A 10,856-nucleotide genomic window follows, 5' to 3' on the forward strand; every position below is an offset into this window, starting at 1 on the left:
TTGTATAATTTTTTTATTTTCTTTCCCTCTTTTAACTATCGAAAAAGAGCAATAAACCATTTTGTTTAATCGTAGGGCTCATGTTTCCTTCGGTTGTTTCTTGCTCGAGGTTTTCGTAACACTCCTTCCCATGATTTTTGTATTTTTCTTTTTCTGTTTCTTTCCCACAATTTTTTCAATGACTCCCCTACAGTGATTTTTAGTGTTGTCGGGTCTCCAATGAGCCCCACAACGATTTATAGTGTTGTCTGGTCTTCCAACAGCGATTTGTAGTGTGGGAAGACCGGACAACACTATAAATCGCTGTGGGGCTCATTGGAGACCCAAAAACACTATAAATCGCTATAGTGATTTGCGGAAGACACTACAAATCGTTGTTGAAAGGCCGGATAACACTATAAATCGTTGTGGGGCTCGTTGGAGACCCGAAAATACTACAAATCGTTGTAGGAAAGCCCGACAATACTACAAATCGTTGTTGGAAGGCCGGATAACACTATAAATCGTTGTAGGGCTCGTTGGAGACCCGAAAACACTATAAATCGTTGTAAGAAAGCCCGACAATACTACAAATCGTTGTTGAAAGACCGAACAACACTATAAATCATTGTGGGGCTCGTTGAAGACCAAACAACACTAAAAATCATTGTAAGGGAGTCATTGAAAAAATTGTGGGAAAGAAACAGAAAAAAAATAGAAAAATCGTGGGAAGGGGTGTTACAAAAACCTCGAGCAAGAAACAACTGAAGGAAACATGAGCCTCACGATTAAACAAAACGCTTTATTGCTCTTTTTCGATAGTTAAAAGAGGGAAAGAAAATAAAAAAACTATACAAGGCCCAAAAAATTTTGATCCGAGGGGCGCTGCCCCCCGAGCCCCCCCGACAGGAGCGCCCCCCCCTGACCCCCGCCCGCTGACCGCGCAGCAGGACCCGCGCCAAGGGGGAGCCCCCAGACCCCCTTCCTATAAGGGCAAAAACTTTAAATCAGGCTCCACAACGAATCAAGTTGAACGATGCTACCCACGCTGGGAGAAGCCCCCAACCCCCCCTCCTGTAAGGGCAAAAACTCTGAATCAGGCTCCACAACGAATCAAGTTGAACGATGCTATAGTCAGTGTGCAGGTCAGTTGGTGTTTGATGGAGCAATGTAGGATCGTCTGCTGTATGTGCACAGAAGTAGAAAGAGAAGGGAGAGATAGTGAGAGGGTTGATGTTATGGCCTTCTCTAGGAGGAATTCTTTGCCTCCCTTGATTTCTTCTCTAGAGAGAGAGAGAGGGTTTTACAGTGTTTTACGGAGAAGGAAGAAGAAGAAGATGACGATGGAAAGTTCAAACAGACATTTTTGATGGCTCAGGTTCGTTTCGCCGGATGACCATTGGATTGCCGGCTCACCATCGGATCGTCGGCTCACAATCGTTTCGCCGGATCACCATCGGATCGTCGGCTAAGGTTCGTTTCGCTGTGTAGACTTTGAAGAGTCAACATCATCCTCGACTTTCTAGGTGAAGGACATGTTTGCCTTTTTTTTGAACCGTTTGTTTTCCTTTTTGAATGAAGGACATTTTTGTCATTTTCTCAAGCTGTCGTTTTATGGCAAGAATAGCAAAAAAGGGTACTTAAGTCTTTGCAACCGAACCAGACTCCAATGTTGAGTGATGTCAACATACACGGGAATAGGAACCCCATGTGCTTATATACCTGGTGCTTTTTGGGACCCCTGAACACAGACGTGGGATTCCATGAATCATCGGGGGTGAACATACACCACTCGTGATACTAACACCCATGCACCAACAACAGTGCTTTCATCTCAGCACCCTCCCAACCACCCTGCTAGCCACGTGGGGGACCCTTGGGGTGGCAGCTTAATATATATTTAAGTTAAAACATGATGTCCATTCATATGTATGGGCGTAGATTATATTTTTTTAAAATTCTAGATATTTTCAAAAATAGGTGTTTTGGACCTGCGACTTTATTTATGCGTGAGCTAGGTTGGTGCATTTGGGTTTGTCGTTGTTCTTTTCTTGAACGTGTCTTCATCACATTTTTTTTTAGCTCACCCAGATGTGTTGGGTCAGTTTCTCTAGGGTCAAAAGGCTTCATCCTCGAAGATTGCGCCTTCCCAGGTGAATTGGCATAGTACCCGCAAAAAGATTCATCAATAAATATTTTGTATTTAATTAATTTTATAAATGAAAAAAAAAACAAAATAATAAGGATCTTATAATATATCCTTAGATGAAAAATGAATTTAGAACTCATCAAAGATGGGATCTCTAAAAATTTTGCAGAGGTTCTTCGTAAGACTCATTAGCAAAAAATGGAGATGGGCTCGTCATCTAATTCACATAGGGGTTCTTCATGAATCTTGTATACGAATAAGACATTTTTTTCATGATCCTTGTGAGGACCACGAACACACAACTCCCTAGACATCTTAAAACTATGAATGGCGTCAAATGAAAAAATTTGCCAACACCCTTGCTCTATACCAAACTGACGCAGCTTATATGACAGGAATGTTGGAAAATGACCTAGCAATGCGTCCTAGTACGGACACAGCCAAAATATGCCTAATGTGGGGATTTCCCTCGATGGATTTGATCTTTCTTAAGGAAATCGTATGCAGGAATTTCAGTGTAATTTCAGCAGTTTTAAATTTTAAATTTAAAATTATGTTATTGCTGATTTTTTCTTGATAGATCTGCCACCCGATTAGGGTGTCACCGGGGCAGCTGAGAAGGGGGGTTTGTGCATAACCGAACCACACATTGGTGTCCCAAAAGGGACTCCCAACTTGTTGTTCTTTGAGTTTAACATTGTGTATGAACTCCAGAAAGGAAACAAGCCCAAAATCTGGTTAGATTGTTTAATGGGACATTTCACCAAACAATTGGTGGGCGCCCCAAAATGCAATTGGACAATGTGGGCTGTTTTGAGATCCACAAGAAAAACAATTTCCTGTTTATTCAGCAACAAAGAATGCATATTTAATATCGATTGAAATCAATCTCATACACAACGACAATTAGATTGGAAAAAAAAATCATCGCACAAACTGGGGTGATGCCTAGTTGGGTTATGCATGCAAGTGTCGTTAATTCAAAACAAAATCCCTATCCTAAACAGTTCTAAATAATAGGCCAACTTTTGCTATTCAGATTTGACATGAATCAGATATAAATTAGATCATTTTTACACAACATAAACAAGTTTAACACATTCAGTTTTTCATACAGTCTTAGTGAATATGAAAACCATATCATATGTTCCTGTCTAAGATACTGCTATTGGGTTTTTATTAGAAAACTCAATAGGTTCAACTCCCTGCAAATAGATTGATGTGCAACAAAGTCTAAGAAAGACATCCACCTGTCCTAACAGCAAATACTAAATAGTATTTAGATTTGCTGCTAACACAGATTTATCCAGAAAATAAAATCTCACACACAAGAGCAGGGACGAAAGAGTTAACAACACAATGGATCCAGTTTCACAGTCAATCAGAAAACATGCATAAAACATTATCTAGAAGGAGAAAGACTAAGAACGACTTAGCTCCGGCATCCACCATGCTGGCTAAGAATTGGTTCACGTCCAGGGCATCCACAACACTCGAACAGGACAACTAATGCTCCAGGCTCAGCCGAGGAACAGGGTCGCATTTTATATTTTTAGGAAACTGCTAGAAGATTCACAACCGGAATATGTGAAGATCCAATTTGAAGAGCTATGATCCTGTTGGAGCTGATCCCTCAATGCTTGGGGGAGGAAAAACATTCAACTTGCAGGCCGAGCACCCACACTTTGGCAAATTCTGATTTCAAAATCTTGTTTCTTTTTTTTTTTTTAACAATTTTTTTGTGAAAAATCAGCACATACACAACGTGTTTGTTCGAAGGCCATTTGGTGAAAGAATGAGGTGTTGCTATCCCCCAATGCAGTCACAACACCTTGGATCTAGGGGTGGTTGGCGGGTCGACCAGACGGGTTGGCATACCCCTAACACGAACCCGACCCGTTTAATAAACGGGTTAGGCGGGTCGACCCGTTTATTAAACGGGTTCATTTTTTCCAAACCCGAACCCGCCTAAGAGGCGGGTTGGCGGGTCGTGTCAGGTTTTGCCACCCCTACTTGGATCATTGGTTCGGGTCAGCATACCTCAACCCGAACCCGACCTGACGGGTCGGCTGTGGCAAACACGAACCCGGCCCGTTTAATAAATGGGTAACCCGACACGACCTGCCAACCCATTTAATAAATGGGTTGGGTCGGGTAAACGGGTTCTCAGGTTTGCGGGTTGACGGGTCAGGTTGACCCACCTGCCTAACCCGTTTATTAAACGGGTCAGCCGGGTTGGCATACCCCTAACATGAACCCGACCGGTTTAATAAACGGGTTAGGCGGGTCGACCCGTTTATTAAATGGGTTCATTTTTTCCAAACCCGAACCCGCCTAAGAGGCGGGTTGGGGGGTCGTGTCAGGTTTTGCCACCCCTACTTGGATCATTGCTTTCATTGGATTTAGTTCCACTATATGCACTCTTTGGTGAGACCCACTAAATGCTCTAATTGCTCGGTGATAGAGGAGTTACGTGTTTGAACAAGGACAAAAAGCAATAAAATATCAACTTCCCATGATGCAATTTTGTGGAATTTGGATATGTTAAAATCTTTGACCTAGATTTGAATCGATGTCCTCTAGGAGTTTAATTTTTATTTTTTATTTTTTTTGTATTCTGCTCTCTTGCCAAGTACAAGAACCGACCACCATTCTAGAATTTTGGTGCCCAGGTGGGGTTTGTGGGTCCACCATTGATCAAACTTAAAGAGCCTCTTAGACTCAAAACCAGGCCCCCATTGGACCACAATCGCTCTATGATCGAAAATGGTCCTCGGTGGCATGAAGCCTGAAATGTCTGATGCAGAGTTGAGAAATTGATTGGAGACCAAGATCCGGTCAAGCTTGCATAAGTAGGGGTTTTCTCTCTTATTAGACCAAGACTACCTTTCACCAATGAGGGGAAGGTCTACGAGCTAAGAAATCCCCTGAAGCCAGTTGCAGATCTTATATAAGTTTCGTGTTTGTTGCATTCATCTTGGGACAAAATGCACTTAAAGTCTTCCGATACCAACAAGGTAGGTCTGAGAGAGTTAAGACTAGCAATAGTTCTCTTCAGAAATCTTGCTTGCACATGGAGGTGGAGGGGGCATACACAACCGAGAGCATGATGGGGGAGTCATTTAAAGCTGAATCTCAGAGCAGAATCACTAAGTATGATCCAATATGTAGAATAGAGATGGCAATGAACCAGGGGAAAATGGGGCCCCACTCTGCCTCGCCCGGTTTGGACCGGAGGTAAAGGGCCTGAAATGGGGATGGACTTACACTTTCCCTCGCCCCGCCCCATCCCTGTCCCGATCCCCACCTTGCCCCATCCCCAATCCTTCTAAGGGATGACAATAGACTGAGGGAAAACGGGGCCCTGCCCCGCCTCACCCCGGTTTGGACCGAGGATAGAGGACATGAAACAAGGATGGAGGTTCAGGTTTTGAGACAGAGTGGGAGTGGAGACCTTGTCCCCCGCGCCCGCCTCGGTCCATTGCCATCCCTAATGTAGAGTGGAGGTTGATGAAGTGTTTTTCCACATTACCAAGATGTCCCTGGATCTTCCCATCGAAGGTTTGAATTGAAACTCGCAACCCCTCTAGGTCTTGTGACAAAATTCATGATCAACAAATGAATTCATGATCAATAGATGACATTTTGGATTCTAGTAGGCCTACCATATCAAACCTGAATTGGCAGATCCAGCTACTAACGGATGTGCGTTTATCAGGACAGTCAAAGCCCCAAACATTCCAAGTGGATATCTTCATGGTGAATGGTTTGCAACACCCCTCAATCTCCTAACAGATTTCAAAGATCATAAGGAATCAATATTGCAGCAGAGAAAATCTTGGCTTCCTTCGGCTGTGAATCCCCAAACTTCGAAAATCAAAAATAGGGTTATCCGAAAAAAAAAGGCTTGGATTCGAAAATTGAATCCGAATATAAGATGAGAGAGTTATTGGGTCCTCTCTTCAAGTTGTGTGCCCTCTTTCATCGAGCAACTATCAGCCACACCAAGAGATTAAAATCTTCAATATTGCGCTTTTAGCTTGAGAGTGATCGTACCTCATATGCAGATCCTAAAAAAAGCCAGCTTAATGGTGTGAACCAAGACCAATGCCTTGGAAAAATATGAAAACACGAACAAGTATATAAAAGTTAAGAAAATCCATGCTTTAAATAATAGATTAAATAAAATAAACATACAAAAGAAGTTGAATCTTACCTCAAACTTAAGTAGCCTTTTTCTACGATGATGATGAGCACGGTGGAACTCAAACAACACTTCGGCTAAGTGTGGGCTCTGAGAGGTTGGGTGAGAAGAGATATGGATCCTAGGCTAGGTTAGATAGGCTTATTTAGGCTAGACCTACTTAAACAAAGCTAGGGTGCTAGGTTCTAGGAGGCTAAGACTAGTAGGGATTTTTGCACATTAAGGGTGCTTCTAGGTATCCAATTTTATATCTCGAATTGAAGAGACTAGACTTCTATTTATAGTTTTTTTGGCAGATAACGACATTATTCTTACATATTTGGGGTATAGAGACCTAGATCTGTCCATAAATGAGATTACGAGATCTAATTGGTTGAGGTCAAGGTGGTCTCTTTCTGATTGGTTGAAGGTTTTCTAGTCTAGGAATTAAGGAAGAGATAAACAAAGGGTTCATTTAGGACTCTAAGAATGAGGTTTGGATCCTATTTCTCGAGTTTAAGAGATAAGGATGAAGACTTAAGGGGCTTATCTTTATATAGTGTATGTTTTTGGACCAAATGAACATCTAACGATACATGCTACTAATGACACATAGTGCTATCAATAATCAATATCTCTTGACGACAATTCATGTGTCGTAAGAGGGATACTAATGACAAATCTTAGTTTTGGCTAGTTGCTAACAACTATCAATGTGTCATTAGTAAAATGTTGATGACACATGCTAATCCAAGTCCATTTTTAAAGACATTTCAAGGTTTGGTAATAACACTTCAAAGTTTGCTAACGATAATTCATATGTTGTTAGAGGCTATTGACTTGTTTTGGCTATAACTTTTGATTCTAATGTCTGATTTACTTGGTTTTTGTCTCATTTGAAAGCTAAGATCCTTTAGTTTTTATATTTTGAACAAAATCTTTAAGGATAATGTGTTAAAGATTGAAAATGGAATTGAAGTTAGCATCACTTTGAAATGAGTCAAAATCACTAGATTTTTTGTAAGATTCTTGTCATAAAATGACTCGACCAAAATTGGGGTGTCTACAGGCATTACAAGGATGAGGGTCAATAGTGGTAACTCTTTAACGGTGAGAAAAAAACTCATCACTATTGATTATGCAATAACGTCAAGAGTTTTTTCTCTGCTAAATGATAGGTAATAGCGGCAACATAAATATCGCATCATTATTACTCTACTACGGCCATGAATCTCGTTGTTATTGCTTAATCAATAATGATGAGCTGGACTGAGCCTTGCACCTACACACATCTCGTCGTTAAAGACAGAACTAAACAATGATCTCTAGATGTCACCGTTAAAGAAATGTTTATAACGACAAGATTATTTATATGTTAAATATTATTGTTAAAACACTTTATTGCCTATATTTAATGGCCAGAAGATCTCTATCTTGGGCTGATCTTTCAGAATAGGACATGTGCAGTGCGAAGCTCTACTGAGTAAAAAATGCATTGAGTGTAGGAATGCGCGGTATGTGTTTGCTTGATCGGTGATGTGCAATGGTAGCATGACATGCGATAATCATCAGTATCATCGTTAGTGCGTCGTTGTGTGGCAGCACAAATGTGGAGCGTTGTTTGGTTAAGCAGTGCCAGCAGATTAGAGGATGTTGCCTTTGGGGATTTGGTTAAAGACCTCTCAGCTTGCAAGAGTGGTCTCATGCGTAGCGGTTGGATGCACGGGGGTGCGTGTGAGTTAGGGCTAATTCCCTAAGAATCACCTTAGGTGATTCCAACCGAGTATGGTGACTCAAAGCTAGGCGAGTGAATGCCTAGGTACCGACAAATGAGTTTGGGTGGTGCTTTTCACTATGGCGTTCAATCATCAATTGGTCTTCGGACTGGGAGCCGCAAGGTTTTGTTTCTTCAGTGGCAAGGTTTTGCTGTGTCGTGCGCATGGAGTCGCAATACACTTCATGACACACAAGGCTAAGGCAAAGTTTGTACCTCTTTCGAAAGTGATAGCTGGTATGGGACGGCTATACACTAAGCAACATGGTCTATATAGAATGCATATTTGAAAATGCGCTTGATCAACTTTCGCTAGGCAGTTGCGCACGCGGTGGTGCGTAGGGCCAATGAAAATGATTCAGCACATGGAAAGATATTGGTATGTGGCCTTTGGCCATTAAGCTGACCAGCTTGGGCAGCTTGACGTGTCGTGGGTTTGCGAAGCATTATATGCTCGTGATAGAGTGATAGAAAGGCATGCGACAATAAGGAAGGACTGTCGCGCCACACTGGCTTATTGAAAGAGTAAGTCCATGATAAATTGGCATCAGAGCAGAAAGATTCACGGAGACCTTGTTCTTCATTGTGTGCAACACTGAAGATGACAATGATGGTTTATCTTGGTTACAAAAAAGTTTGCAGCTGAAGTATGGTTGACCGAGCACAAAAGTAAGATGTTGGCAAAATGATATGGGACATCTTATTGATGATAAGCAAAAATGTAAGGTTGTTGTTTAGTTGGCTAAGAGAACGTAGATAAGCCAAAGATTCTTACCAGTTGTGTGTTAGGCTCATAGGTGAAGAGTGACGTTTGCCTTGTGCATGCAGAGAATACACGTTGGATTCAGCTTGATGAATATGCATCTTTGGGTATAGAAGACTCAATTAAACTTTTAGATTTTCTCCCAAGATTATGGGTTAGTGGAGTGCCCACATTGAGCAAAAAGCTCATTGTTTTGGTCCCTTGAGTTGGCAGATCCTCAAAGGATTGTATGTGTAGAAAAAGATATTGTTCGTGGCTCGTTGGTTCCTGCAGAAACATTTTGCTAACTTTAAGAGAGAGTTACAGTGTGTTGGCTCCGGAAGGAGAGTTCCAGTGTTGAGCTAAAGGTGCCCATGCGAGGATGAGTGTCCAAGAAGATGCTTTGAAGGATCACTTTGGGGTGATACGCAAGAAGACGTCCCCCACTTGAGGACTAGTTTGGATCGTTGGAAAACCGCAAGTTGGTGCTTAAGGGAGTTGGTATCTCTGCGGCACACGTTGGTGGTCGTCTTTCTATGCAAGGTTCACGAAGGGCTTGGAAGGCACTCTAGCCATGTCTATGAAGATGACAAGTTTGTCTTGCGGGCGAGGATGATATGCTTGTGTATGAGACTGCACTGGGGTCTCACGAGCAGAGAATGCTCGATGTTGATAAAGCAAAAGATTATTGTCTAAGTGATCAAAGTCACATTAAAGAATGAGACTTGACGTGTTAAAGGTTGCGGTGATGGTAAATGTAAACTAGAACAAGTTGAGTAGGCTGAAGAAAAAGAGTAAATCAAAGATAAATACAAAGGGAAACTGACATATCAGTGAAGACTGTGTTCTTACCTGCACCAGCATTGTTGATGACGACAATGGTTTTGGGTGGGGGAGAATATCCCGGGCTGATCTTTCAGAATATAACATGTACAGTACAGAGCTCTACTGAGTGGAAAATACATCGAGTGTAGGAATGCGCAATATGTGTTCGCTTGATCGGTGACGTGCAGTGGTAGCACGACATGCGATAGGCATCTGTATCGTCGTTAGTGCATCGCTGTGTGGCGACACAGACATGGAGCATTGTTTGGTTAAGCAATTCCAACGGATCAGAGGATGTTGCCTTTGGGGATTTGGTTAACGACCTATCGGCTTGCAAGAGTGGTCCCACGCATAGTGGTTGGATGCACATAGGTGCATGTGGGTTAGGGGTAATTCCCCCAAGAATCACCTTAGGTAATTCCAATCGAGTATGGTGACTCGGAGCTAGGCGAGCGAATGCCTAGGTGCTGATGAATGAGTTTGAGTGGTGCTCTTTGCTATGGTGTTCAATCATCAATTGGTCTTCGGACTGGGGACCACAAGGTCTTGTTCCTTCGATGACGAGGTTTTGTTGTGTTTTGCGCATAGAGTCACAATACGCTTCATAACATGCAAGGCTAAGGCAAAGTTTGTGCCTCTTTCGAAAGTGATAGCTAGTATGGGGCGACAATGCACTAAGCGTCATAGACTACATGGAATGCGCATTTGAAAATGCGCTTGATCAGCTTTTGCTAGGCAGCTGCACACGGGGTGGTGCGCAGGGCCAATGAAAATGATTCAGCATATGGAAAGGTGTTGGTACGCAGCCTTTGGCCATTAGGCTGGCCAACTTGGTGTGTTGCGGGTTTGCAAAGCATTCTATGCCCGTGACAGAGCGATAGGAAGGCTTGTAACGGTAAGGAAGGACCATTGTGTTGCACTGACTTATTGAAAAAAGTAAGCCCGTGACAATCTTGCTGTTATAGATTAATAACGGCAAGCTCTGAATCTCACTGTTATCAAATTGTATTTAAAAAGGGCCCGGCGAGCCATTTTTATATATTTCTCTTTCTCTCACTCTCTCTCTCTCTTTGCAATCAATGGTCGGTGACGCGCACCGGTGATGGCTTACCTAAAGCCCTCAACGTAGTCCGACTCCCATCTCTCTTGCAAAAGCAATCCCAAACCCAGCACACATCTCCTTCCTCCTTCCCCCCTCCCCCTT

The sequence above is a fragment of the Nuphar pumila genome, chromosome 8, assembly GCF_984573655.1.
Source record: "Nuphar pumila chromosome 8, dmNupPumi1.hap1.1, whole genome shotgun sequence".
NCBI classification, from domain to species: Eukaryota; Viridiplantae; Streptophyta; class Magnoliopsida; order Nymphaeales; family Nymphaeaceae; genus Nuphar; species Nuphar pumila.